Source organism: Capricornis sumatraensis, chromosome 2, assembly GCF_032405125.1.
Source record: "Capricornis sumatraensis isolate serow.1 chromosome 2, serow.2, whole genome shotgun sequence".
Classification (NCBI taxonomy): domain Eukaryota; kingdom Metazoa; phylum Chordata; class Mammalia; order Artiodactyla; family Bovidae; genus Capricornis; species Capricornis sumatraensis.
In genome coordinates this window covers 6,348,915-6,361,938 of record NC_091070.1, presented here as the reverse complement: position 1 = coordinate 6,361,938, position 13,024 = coordinate 6,348,915, and positions in this window count along the sequence as shown.

Below are 13,024 nucleotides of genomic sequence, written 5' to 3'. Positions count from 1 at the left end.
TTCTTCCAAGGAGCAAGCATCTTTTAATTTCATGGCTGCAGTCACCATCTGCAGTGATTTTGGAGCCTCCCAAAATAAAGTCTCTCACTGTTTCCATTTCCCCATCTATTTGCATGAAGTGATGGGACCAGATCTAAATTTTTTGAATGTTGAGTTTTAAACCAACTTTTTCACTCTTCTGTAATTTTAAACTGATGATATCCTTTGTTATAAACCTTCTAAAGTATTAAATACTCCAAATTACAGTTCCAGGCTCTATTCTAATGATTTACTGAGCTGAGAAGACTTAAATTGAGATGTTTGCTAAGCATTAGTTTACCATGATTATTAAATATGTCTGGAGTTCAGTCCACATTTAGAATAATCATTCACCAGATTAATTATCTAATGGAGCTTTCCATGATCTGGATCATGCTTATTGTGTTACCATGTTGTGGCACAGCACAAATCACTGAAGGGCCTAGAAATAATGATGAAGCTGGTAGCCATAAACAACTCATGAAAGTTTAGTTGCTCAGTCATTTCTGACTCTTTGTGATCCCATGGACTGTAACCCACTGGGCTCCTCTGTTCATGGAATTCTCCAGGCAAGAATACTGGAGTGGGCAGCCACTCTCTTCTCCAGGGGGGTCTTCTTGACCCAGGGATCAAATCTGGATCTCCTTCATCACAGGCAGATTCTTTACCATGTGAGCAACCAGAGAAGCCCATAAACAACTCGAATTCCATTTAAAACTTAAAAGAAACCAGGAATTTTTTAGAAAAACAAGTAACTTTAGGCCTAGATCATTATATCTATGAGATGATTTGGGGTCATCTTTTGTTAATATTACCAGATTGCAAGGAACTCTCAATTACTTCTGGAGTCATGTTAAAAAGATTCAGGAGTCAATATAAATAGGCTTCCACTAGTCAAAGAAGGAATTATGTGCACTTCAGTATGGACAAAAAATTCAATAGATTTAAACCTATCAACTCTGTTTAAATTCATGATTTTAAAATGACTCCCCCCACACAAAACCTAATGGTTCCCTTTTTGAAGATGCTGTGAAATCAACTCTTTATTTGTAACAGATAATTAAAAGAGAAAAAAAAAAAACATACATTTATCTTGTCTCTTCTATAGAAAATACACAGTAGATAACCAGAGAGTAAATATGAGAAAGTCTCTAGTTTTTAAAGTATTTCACAAATAGGAAAAATAGCCCCATTTGCAATCCCTTGCTTTGAAGATCAGTGGCTCTGACATCCCAAAAGAGAGATAACCAGGCATTATGTACCATTTGATGAAAGATACACTACTATCTAAAAAATAGTCTTGCTAAAAAAAAAAAAAAAGAAAAGAAACCTCAATATGATTACACCTCTGATTCCAACAGCAATTCACAGAAAAGCCCAAGGACAGAGTAATATTCTTGATGCAAAAGATCTCATTTTTTACTATAATCATCATTTTCTTTGACCTCTCTACTTTTTCTTCATGTCTTTAGTGAGCACTACCAATTGCTTTCTTCTTAGAAATATGTGCAACATTAATGCTTGGTTTTCTCACTTTATCCAAGCTCCCACATAAACCGCAAAGGAATAGTTCTCCTTGAGGTGTGGTTGCAATGTAGTCAGCAGGGCTTCTTCATTAACTGCATTACCCACCAGCCTTTCAAAATGCTTGAATCAAATTTATGCTGTAGTCAGTTATAAATTACTCCAGGTCATGGATCTCTGGGGTCATGCTTTATTAGTAGAAATTGTGAATGTAAAGTCAACAAATTTAATTGGTCTGGTTTAACATCGGCAGTAGTTACAAGGCAAAAGACGCGTAACATCATGTGTGAATGTAAATGGGTCTTTTCCTCCATCCAACAGACAAAATCTGAATGAATTCAACACTCAGTGTAGATTCTTATTAATAAATCTCATAGATACAGAAGAGGAAAAAAAAAGGATTTAAAAAAGTAGCCTATGCATAGAGACATATTTTTGTTGTAAATCAAAATATAGAATTAAGCAGGTTTTGCTTCAGGACTTCTGTATTTCCTGCTCTCTATTTACACTTAGTGAATTTCTTAGAGGTTTCTTTTAAGAGGACAAAAAAAAAAAAAAAAAAAAAACCTCTGAAAAACAAAAACAAAAGCCCCTGTAATATTTTTAGGTCTATTTTTTTAAAATGCTCAAAGCTGAGAAACTATTCATGAAGAAGATTTGTGATTTGCCAGAGCCAGTATTTAACACTAAAAATTGTAAGTTTTAAAGGGATCAATGCATAAATGTTAAAATATAAGTAATAGCCAGAAATAGTGTTTAAATACAGGGTATGTTTTTTTCTTATCTTTTTCTGTCTGCAATTTAATAAAATGATGGATAGTTTATTTCCAAACAAAGTGAACAGATTGTACAAAATTCTATCCACAGAAATTGATTGTATACTTTAGCCTATCAATAGTGAGTTATTTCTGTAAATGTCAAAGACATATATATATATGACATATATAAAGTGAAATATATATATGATATATGTATATATAAGACATATATATATGAATTATGTAAGCAGCTAATTAAAACATTAAATTTTATATTCTCAATCTTAAAGTAATAATTGTAAATGTAAAATATGCATCAATACATTTTAAAATTAACTATTATTAAGTTTAGTGCCTGCTGCTGCTGCTAAGTCACTCAGTTGTGTCCCACTCTTCACAACCCCATGGACTGCAGCCTACCAGGCTCCTCTGTCCATGGGATTTTCCAGGCAAGAGTACTGGAGTGGGGTGCCATTGCCTTCTTCGTTAGTGCCAACTAGCTTAAGACAAATTGAAAAAGATAAAAGGGGGGGCTGGAAGACCTTTCATTAATGATCGTCCAAGACAAGGAATTTTTCTTATGAGAACTATAAAACTGACAGAGGTATATACACACACATACACACACACAGCCGTATCAAGTACATACAAAATTGGGATATCACAAGGAAAAGAAAACATGAACACCATAATTTCAGGAAAAGTGGAAATCAGGGTAATTCTGGGCATGATAAAAATTTGTGGACCTTTTCTCTAGGACCTTGCCCCACCTTGTAATTTCTTTTATCTCTGTGTACAAATTGTGATAAATGAGGGACAATCTTATTGACTGCTGGGAACCAAATGGTTTTTCCTTTGTCAAGGGTGGAGTAGGTAAACCTCTTCCCTCCTAGTAGTAGTAAGTGTTTCTCCTTTATTACTCACACAGAACACTTTACTCCTGATACTTCTTATACCAAATACGTGAGGTTTTTCCCCACACTAAGCAACTCTCTGAGCCAACAGCTGGATGTCCAACAGTTTAACTCAATCCTCACACTATCTACCTGAAAATAGTGTTGGACCCCACAGATTAAAAGGCTCAGCCCCACAAAGACTGCCCCCTCCAATCTCAAGCAGCAGACGCCCAGTTTACCCACAACTTCTGTCTGATTTGGCTACAAATTGGAGGTTCCTGTGACCCTCTTCTTAGGTTCAATGAATTTTCTTGAGCAGCTCACAGAACTCACGAAAGCGCTTGTTTACATTTACCTGTTTATTAAAGGTTGCCTTGGAAAATTCAGATGAACAGCCAGATGAAGAGGTACAAGGTCTCAGAGCATCCTGAGGGCAGCAGCTTCTGTCTGAGGGGAGCTGGGTGCATTACCTTCCCAGGTGGATTTGTTCACCCTCCTCAAAGTGTTCTGTACTACCTACACTTGGGATTTTATGGAGTCTTCTTCATGTAAGCATGATCAACTATATTAGCTCTACTTCCAAGTCCTCTGTCTTCTATAGACAAGTAGGGGAGAGGGGAGCAGGGATAAAAATTCCAAGCTATTAATCATGGCTTGGTCTTTCTAGTAACCCACCATCACCCAGGAACCATCCAGGAGACCAATCAGAGTCACTTCATTAGAACAAAAAATTCTCTGAACACTTTGGCATTTCTAAGAGTTTTAGGCGCTCTGTGCTAGGGATGAGGGGAAGAAATGAAACTATTACGTATTTTCCACTGTCTCACAAGGATCTATCTCTAGGCTGAGCTGTAATGGCTAAAGGAGTAGAGACCCATAAACAGGGTGTCACCCATGAGAATATATATATAAAATGCATTGTACCAATTCACCCTAGATTCATCTGGAGTAGTTTGCAAAGAAAAGATCATGATTTGGTCAACCATGTTCTAGAAGTTCTCATCAGTAAGGCATTATATGTCTATATTTTCTTCCATTATTTTCATTTTACCTTATTAATACTCTTAAAATACGAGTGATAAAGTCACACTAGTTAATTTTCCACTTATGTATTTCTTCTTCTACAGAATGGACTTCTCAATGACTGGGGCTAGAGGTAACTTCTTTTTATATGTTTATACCTTGGTGAGCACCAGTGTCTCTGATTTTGGTAAACATCTCTTTAAGGAGTGACAGGGATTTACTTATTTTTTTTTTATGAAAAGAATAAGATATCTTAAAAAGTAACTTTTAAGGCCTACTGTGACATGGCATATGGTGAATATACAATTACATGTGGTCTTTTTACAATGTAACTTACCTCCTCACCACGCCCCGCCCCCTCAGAATGTCAGCTGGTTGTTTGTTACCGCCCCAGCCAATCGAGTGCGACTGAGTGATCCTGTACGACTTCTTCGAATCTGAGTTATTAAAAAGATACATTTTCCAGGGTCTCTCTACCTCTTCTGACACTTTCCCTGGACACAAGCCTCCATGTTGTGAAGATGCCCAGGACATATAGTTAGGATATGGCATCACCAGCTCAATGGACTTGAATTTGAGCACATTCCAGGAGATACTGAGGGACAGAGAAGCCTGATGTGCTGCAGTCCATGGGGTTGCAAAGCGTCAGATACGACTGAGCAACTGAACAACAACAGCAGCAAGAGCAACTCCATCGAACCTCTCTAGCTAACATGTCAGCCGACAGACATCTTTGGTAAGTCCATGAGCCTTCAAAACCAGCCTCTGAGTTCCCAGATGAACCCCCAGAACCCACAAACAAAGAAATCCACTGAGCATTCCTGGCTCACATTGCCAGAGTTTCTGTCTGTTCGGTGTGTGTCATCTCTTTAGCACCCTAATGTCTCTCTACTCTGGACACATGCCTGAATGTGTGCTCAGTCACTTTAGCCTTCACCAACTCTTTGTGACCCCATGGACTGGAGCCCACCATGCTCCTTTGTCCATGGGACTCTCCAGACAAGACTACTAGAGTGGGTTGCCACGCTCTCCTCCAGGGGATTTTCCCAACCCAGGGATTGAATCTGTGTCTCCTGCAGCTCCTTCATTGGTGGGTGGATTCTTTACCACTAGAATACTTGGGAAGCCCCCACACTTTGATAGTCATTCGAATTTCACTCAGAGATCTGAATTCATTCAGAGCATTTGAATGGCTTTTAGTAAATTGTTCACATGCATTTTGTTTTAATGTATTTTTCCTAATAGTTATTTTGGCATGATGATAACAGTCCAAATATACTTAATGAATAAGTGTACACAGACTTTGAATTAATTAATTTAAATATCTTTTTAAAATCTCTCAAAAATTGATGTTCAATTTATTGTTCAACTCTTGGGAAAAATGAAACATTAATGGAAACTTCTATAGCCTGATTTGAAATATCTCTATCATTTATTCACATTCTTAAGGATATCTCACTGTTTCTATAACCTCCTGCAGCTACTCCCATTAAGAAATGAAGATAATTATCACAAGAAGACACTTTTGAGTGTTTCTGAACAACATTCTACTTGACTAGTAAGTACAGTTTTATTTAAAATCTTAAAATAAAAAAATCAAATAGAATGAAGAACTCAGTAAATAGAACTTACTTACTGAATCAAAGGTGTATTTTTATTTGTAAAAATAAGCTCTAAAATTATTCAAATTTTTTGGTACCTGCCATCAGGACATAAATAAAGTGATATGTTTGCTTTATTTCTGATACTACATACTTTTATTATTTGTTGTTGTTTCATCGCTAAGTTGTATCTGACTCTTCGCGACCTCATGGACTGTGGCATGCCAGGCTCCTCTGTCCATGGCATTCCCCAGGCAAGGGTACTGGAGTGGGTTGCCATTCCCTTCTCCAGCGGATCTTCTTGACCCAGGGATCGAACCAGTGCCTCCTGCATTGCAGGCAGACTCGTTACCACTAAGCTCCCAAGGAAGCCTCATTTATATTATAGACAGACATTGAAAACCAGTGTCCAATCATTATAGCAGGTTTCGCATCACTCCAGGAGAAGGCTTTGCAGTTACTGGCCTCATTTCTTTTATTCTGTCAGATCCTGTCACAATGAGGGATTTCAAATAGTTCAAGGACTTTCTCTGCCATAAGCCCAGGTCTTGGCATAAAATAAATGTTCAACAAATATGAACAGAATAATCAGTGGACAAATTCACACCGAACAGTTCCAGAATATGAAGGATGAAGGGTTTCTCACTCCAAATGCAGGGCTGCAGGGGTGTGAACTGAACACCCAAGTTTCTCAGGTCTCCCCACTCTCACTGGACTGAAACTCCAGTGCTTCTCAGTTCCACACAGCCTCTGCTGTCCCTTATCCATGAGCCGACTCTGCTGGCTTTGTGGAGTCCCAGCCTACACATGGAGAGTCAAGTCTCTGGCTGCAGGACAATGTTGAGCTTCCATCAGATTTCTGGGTCCACTCCTCTGCATGGGCCCTGCCTTCTTTCTGATATCCTGGTCCCCGAAACTGAACTCTACAGTAGGCTGAGATTCTCATCCCTGCCTCTCTAGCCCAGTGAGATGACCATTCTAGGTGAGTTCCACCTTTCTGCAGCAAGGTGAGAAAGTTCCCCATTCACAGACCCTGGAAAAAGGTGGCAATCATCTCCAGTGTTTCTTTTAAGGATAACGGTCCTGCTAGGTTCATTGTTCAATGCATCAGAAAGGCCACCGGATACATTTTTTATGTGTCGGTTGGGAGTAGTGAGTTTTAGGTTTAGGGCAAGAGGGCAAGTCCAATTTTAGTTATTCAGTTATGGACAGAATGAATGGCCCAGGAAGACAGTTTCTGAAAGAATTTTCCCTGAAGTCCCACTCAAGCTTGTGCTCATGTATCTTGACCAGTTTGATCTACAAAGGAGGCAGAGAGAGCAATGTTTTAGGCTCATTGGCGCCTCCAACAATATGAATGCCTGTTTATAAAGATGAAGGAGGAACTGGATGTGAATGGTTAACTAGCTGTTTCTGATGGAGATTGTTTACTGTCCTCAGGGTGTTTTATGGATGAATATATAAAGGACAGCAATATAATCATGATTATATTGATCATGCTTGGCATGTTAGTAAGCTAGACAATTTCACCAGAAATGAACAAACCTTTGGAGAGTAAAGCATCCTTCTCTAATTCATTTCTTTTCTAAAGTTCCTAAAAAAAAAAAAAAAAAAAGTTCCTAACACTTTATCATGCATGTGCCTCAGAAATTATTTTTTACTAATTTGATCCAAACATTGACTGATTTCTATATAATTTTAAAGATGTGGTATGAATTAGTATTCTCAAGTAAAATGTAAAACAATAGAAAAAAAGCAAAACAAAGCAGAAATACAGCAATTTCCCTTTTTGATGGCAAAAAATGTTAAAAAAATAAATCTTCCTTGAAAGTGATTGAGACAGTTGTTCCTGAGTAACTTTAAAACTCATAGAACAGCATGTAGTCACAGATGCTTTTCTTCCTATTTCATAAATACTTGTGCAAAGCTTCTCCCTGCTCTTAACCATAGGAACAAGAGCTGGTCATCACATTTTTCATATATAACCCTGAAATTTCCTTTTCGAGAGAAGGAAAACACTACTGAGTTTGGCCAATCAGAATTTTTTTCCAGTATGTTTTAAACAAGGTTTAGGAAAGCTGGTCATACGTTTCTGCTTACTTAAAATCAGTGGCTTTTCTGTAGCCATCTTCATAGAGAAGCGGCGGGAAAGTGTCCATCAGTAAGAGGAAGCAAGGCAGATATAAAAAGATGGTCAGTGTTATGTATTTTTCCACAGATTTGATTGTCTGTATTTTCTGTTGTAATATTGTATAAGATCAGCTCATACATTCTAATATTTGCTCCTATTTTAACATGAGCTATCCTGAGTCAGTTTATTATTTGCAACCAAATGCCTTACATTGAGTGGTATTGCTAATATTATTGAACTATTTTATTCTAACAAAGATGATCTAATTTAAGAATTATAAAATCCTACCATTTGCTTTTTCATATGACTGTTCACTTAATTTAGGTAGAAAATATGATTTTATCTTTTCCAAAAATGTTGTATATATATATATATATATATATATATATATATATATATATATATTTTTAATAACAGGTAATGCTCAATAATTTTACAGTACTGAAAGACCATATCAATAAAAGATATTGATATGGCCTTTCAGTTGTTCTCCCAGGAGAACAATATTGAATTTTTATTGGACTATGAAATATTTAACAGCAATGAATCAAAAGTCTCTTATGTTAATATTTAGTCTAATTATGCTTCAATTTTAGGTAAAATTGAATTAAAATGATATATCTTTTCTTCCATAATGAATTTTACATAAATTTTCCATGGTTCAATACAGGTGTCAATGAGGCGCTCAATTTTTATAAAATTATTAATAAAATTCAATGAGTAGGAGCATGCAGTAATTCACTGTGTGCAGACCACTAGGAACAACCTGCTGTAAAAATGGTTTTTCCAAAATGTTGTTTCCTATTCCTTTTTAAGGCAAAAAGTTGAATTTGGAGCTAGAAAACCTGGTTTTCTTTCTACTGAGTAATCTGTTACTATAAGCAAATAACTTAAGAAGACTGAGAATCAACTTTATCAAATAAAATACAAGCTATTGTCACCTCATACAGTTGATGTAGAAATCTTATGAGGTAATATATAACATGTGAAATCATTTACACAAAAGAAAAATAATTTTGATTGATTCAGTGAGTATTCTGGTGGCAGGCACTGAGTTTTTCAAATTACATACATGTAATCTTAGCTGCACGATAATTCCTCCCTGAATACCAGCAAAAGAGCACATCTAACAGGGTTGGATTTATACTGCCTTAAATGTTTTCGCAATTTGTTCTTACAAAGAAACTTGGCATTAATATCTCTCCAATAACAATGTTAATATATTTTGACTCTCCACTCTGGGGGGGAAATCTATGATATCATAATGAACCATAATTGTAAGTAATCCCTTTGAATATTCTTAGAAAGCTGCTTGTAATTACATGAAAGAGCATAAGGCGTCTTGGGGCCTTTTACCAGCTGTTTCCTGTCATCATGTCAGTCCTTGGAATTAGACAATTTTAGATTCAAGTGGATTTGATCAGACAAGGATATAGGGAAACAAATGGAGACTTTGATAGACCTTTCCAGTGGCGACACGATGAATTTCATTCTTGCTACAAGAGCTCACCCAATTATATTCCAGACAAGCTGTGACAGGTGGGCTCAACTTACTGTGCTGCACCCTGACGACATATTTGAAAGCATAATGTCTTCTCAAAATTGATTTTAACATAAATTTATGTCAGGAAAAGAACAGTATTCTTCCACAAGTAATGAAAAATACACAGGTTAAGTTAAACTTCTGACTTTGCAGGTTGAGTCAGAATGCTAAGTAATCTGAATTCCTCCTTGTTTTTAAACAACATGATAAAAGCTCAGTGAGATTCTATAAGAAAATAACTAGCCAATATATATAACTGCAGAGACATCGCATCACCATTCTCCAGCCACCCACCCAGTTGACCCTGTGCACTCTTTCAAATGACTGAAGCTACCAAATGAAGGTACAGATCATCTATACACTCATTTGAATCAGCAAAGGCCAAGCTTTCAGCACCGCTTCTTGGACGAGGGTTCTGAAATTGGAGACAATGCCATAACATAGATACTCTGGCACTAGTTCTATTCAAATTTAAATATGGGCATCACAAAGCATTAGACAGGCTTGCGTTCATTTTTTTTTAATTGACTTTTAAGAAGTGAGTCTAAAGGAAATCAACCCTGAATATCCATTAGAAGAACAAATGCTGAACTGAAGCTCCAATACTTTGGCCACCTGATTCAAAGTACTGACTCTTTGGAAAAGGCCCTGATGCTGAGAAAGATTGAAGGCAGGAGGAAAAGGGGATGACAGAGGATGAGATGGTTGGATGTTATCACTGATTCAATGGACAGAAGTTTAAGCAAGCTCTGGGAGTTGGTGATGGACAGGGAAGACTGGCATGCTACACAGTCTATGGGGTCACAAACAGTCAGACACAACTGATCAACTGAGCAACAATAAGAGGTGAGTCTAATTTCTTAGTTTTATTTCATTGCTCTGTAACAATGTGTGCTCTCAGTTTAATAAAGATTAAGATGAAAAATGAAGGACAGAGATTATCAGCTTAATGCACAGCTTTGTTTGGTGGGGCAAGCCCTTTATCTCAATATAATTAGGCATGTAACAATATGTATTCACTAATTACCTAGAAGAATTAGGAATTAACTTGGGCTCCATGGACTACCCTGATGTTTTCATATTATAGTAGGATTTAAAAGTGAAGAAAAAAATGCTTGTAGTTCATCCCCTAAATAAATAATAATAAAATTTAAAAGTATAGGTAAGCAAATATCGACTTCCATTGTTTGGTTAAGCAAATTGGCTAAATCATGTAATCTATAAACATAAAATGTATTTGGAAAATGAAAGTTCTTTGTAGGAGTCCCAGAGAAATCCACTTTGAATAGGGCTTACAGCTTTCCCAACAAATATCACAGTGAAACAAGAATTTCTTTCTTTAGTCACTAGGAATTAAAACCTTTCAGAGAAAGCTGGGTGATATAATTGGTGATATTACAATTTGAAAAGAGGTACCTATATTGTGTTTGAAATAGAAGTATGTAATTGGCTTGCAGTTCTGAATTATTTTACCAAGGAAGGCGAGCTCTTTTCCTGATATACATCTTGAAGTGTTTAAGCGGAAAACCTCTAATTAGGTTAAACACCACTCAACCAGCCCTGCAGGGTGGGGCCTAAAGGCTACTGATTTTGAGGATGCGAAGTAACTCTAGTTTACGTGTTGGTAAGACGACTGTCTTTCCCCACACTGATGAGCCTGACCCAGGGCCACAAAGTGCTGCTGGTAGAAACAAACATTCTCTCCAGCCTACCTTCCTTTCCAGCAGTCACGTTATTCCCTGCCTGGAGATGTAAGAAACCATGATGCTCACTTCCCCTCTATGAAAGTTTATAGTTCATTTCTGCCCCAAACTAGTCTTAGAAAAGATGACATGGAAACATTTACTTATGATGGTTATATAAGGCAGCCTATATACTCAGAGTTTATCAAGCAGAAAAATGAGCAGAAGTGAGAAACATAACAAAGAGTAAATGTAGGATCAGCTTTAGTTTTGTTCACTGAGACTTCAGTTCAGTTCAGTCGCTCAGTCGTGTCCGACTCTTTGCGACGCATGGACTGCAGCATGCCAGGCCGCCCTGTCCATCACCACTGAGACCTCCCAGAGGGGCAAACAGGTACCAGTGGAGAGAAGCTGAAAACATTTTGAGATATCTGGGGGCTGCAGAAGGAGAAAGCAATTGACCAAAACAGAGATGCCTTCTCCTGGGTCAAGGGAGGAGACCTTCAGAAGAGACGCCCCACGATTTGGTCCTCCGAAGAACCAAAGCTTAACTTGAGTAGCTGCCAGGCTCACAGACCACAAACCCATGAGTCAGTTTCAGTCACATGAGAACTTTTCTCTGCCCTGTTTAACATTTCTTCCCTTGTTGAATTCCAACCCGGGAAGGGCAGGAGCAGATTCTAAAAAGGGAGAAAGTGGAGAGGGCTCCACTCCCACCCCTCACCTTTGTGGTCTCAGCCTCTTTCCTCCAGCAGGGCTTAACTGAGAGGGAGAAGATGACTTCCGATTAAGTTTGGAGGATTGCTATTTTACGGGCTGGAATTTCAAACTAAAGATTGTGTTTGATAGTCTAAAAAATTGTATCCAGTGTTTGGAAGAAAAAAAAAATTCTTTGTTATGACAGAATTTTTTCTCCTTCATTTTAAGATATTTTTAGTCTAAGTTATTGCAAAAAATTTGACCTATCTAAAGAGAACAGAAAGTGCTCTAAATCCCTGTTAGAAATTTGAGAATTTTGTTGAGACTTTTGGCAATGCTAGAGCAGAAATATGAAGAAATAGGCAAAAAATTATAAATGTTAAATGGGGCTTCCTGGGAGGCTCAGTCATAAAGAATCTACCTGCCAGTGCAGGAGACACAGGAAGCACGGGTTTAATGCTTGGGTTGGGAAGACCCCTTGGAGGAGGAAATGGCAACCCGCTGCAGTATTCGTGCCTGGAGAATCCCATGGACAGAAGAGCCTGGTGGGCTACAGTCCACGACTGAGCACACATGCGTAGATAGATGCTAAATATCTGAATCAGTTTTCAAAAGTAAGAATCTGTCTTTAGTGCCCTCCATGTGGCTCACAAAGTAGTATCTGTGTAGTACGGTTTTTCACAAAGGCAAGACAGAAAACAGAGAAAGCAGAGACAGTGAAGGGGTAGGAGGAGAGAAGAGACTTGTAAAGTTGGAACTGGTTAGCATATCTTTTTTCTTTAAAGATTTTTCATTTTTTAAAAAATGTGGACCAGTCTTAAAGTCTTTATTGGATTTGTTACAATATCAATATTGCTTTTGTCTCATGTTTTTGTATTTTTGATTGGGAGGCATGTGGGATCTTAGTTCCTAGACCAGAGATCGAACCCACACCCCCTGCATTGAAAGGCCAAGTCTTAATCCCTGGAGCACCAGGAAAGTCCTTTAACCATTTCTTGACCTTCTTCAGAGGTTTTGGAATGATGACAGCTGGAAACAATGATTGATAAGAATGGCGTTAAAACAGTGGCAGATGTAAGAAAAAATTTCTGAAAATTATTCAAAGGCTTAGAAAGTTTTATATCTCGAGATGCTTTATGGTCCACCAGA